General features: G+C 41.2%; 1 non-coding gene across 1 annotated transcript; it reads right to left on the bottom strand.

Moving 5' to 3' along the window:
- Nucleotides 1-652: 652 nt before the first annotated feature.
- Nucleotides 653-725, bottom strand: Trnar-acg (transfer RNA arginine (anticodon ACG)). Its single transcript has one exon. It is a non-coding gene; the product is annotated as a tRNA-Arg (tRNA).
- Between the last annotated feature and the right edge of the window lie 454 nt (nt 726-1179).

Raw genomic sequence — 1179 nt, 5'->3', positions numbered from 1 at the left:
CAACACACACACACACACACACACACACACACACACACACACACACACACACACACACACACACACACACACACACACACACACACACACACACACACACACACACACATTGGCATATTGGCAAAATGTAAATAGCGGTGTTCCTCAAGGCTTTGTGCTAGGGAAAGTGCTTTTTATAATATAGATTAATAATGTTGATGAAGTAATCAATTGTAAAATAAGTAAAGTTGCAGATGACACCAAAATAACAAGTAAAGTAACGTCAACGTCACACTGGCAGGAACTACAATGTGACCTCAACAAACTAACAAGCTGGGCAGAAAAATACAAGATGAGATTCAAAATAGAAAAATGTAAATTTTTTTTTTTTTCCGTATCGGGATCAACAGTGTTCACGCGAGGTATGAAATGTATAATACGCCACTGTCAGGTACTGCAAAAGAAAAAGGCCTTGGTGTTGTAGTGCCGAAAGATATAAAACCAATTCAAGCTGTTTCCGCCAATGCCGTGAGGTTTTCTTTTACTAATGAGTCTCTTCTGGAAGTCTAAGTAAATAATATCCATTGTTTTTGTGTCATCGTAAAAATTAAATACTTCAAAAAAGAAGTCCGGTACGTCTGTCAAGCAGGAAAATAACAATCAAGGGCGTCGTCGACCTCGCCAGGATTCGAACCTGGAATCTTCTGATCCGTAGTCAGACGCGTTATCCGTTGCGCCACGAGGCCTGTGCGAGGAGAGGGAGGAGGAGAAAAAGGAGGAAGAGGTGGACAGAGAGGAAACGAAGGGCTTTATATTTTTCAGTATTGAATTGTATTTGTTATTTTCAGCCTAGCCTGCAGGTGCATTGAGATCACACTGTAGTTCCAGCCACTGTGACGTTGACGCTGCTTTACTTCTCATGACCGTCAGCCTCCTCCACACAGACTCCGAATTAGCGTCGTGCTCACATTTGGTATTCATTCTTCTAGCTAACTTTCTGCCTTTGCACCGACAAACTTTCAAACATACACAAAAAAGAAGATAAAAGAAAAGATAGCAATTAATAACAGACGCAGCGTGATAGACACCGCATCGCATTTCATGACACCAAACAAAACAAACTAAGAAGAAAAAGAAAGAAAAATCAAAGCAAGACATCACTGATGCTGCGGGTTAGCACCACGTGCTGGGGTTAGTCAA

Source organism: Scylla paramamosain, chromosome 8 (assembly GCF_035594125.1).
Source record: "Scylla paramamosain isolate STU-SP2022 chromosome 8, ASM3559412v1, whole genome shotgun sequence".
NCBI lineage: Eukaryota > Metazoa > Arthropoda > Malacostraca > Decapoda > Portunidae > Scylla > Scylla paramamosain.
Note: the sequence above shows the minus strand (reverse complement) of the source record. Positions and strands in the feature narration are given on the sequence as shown.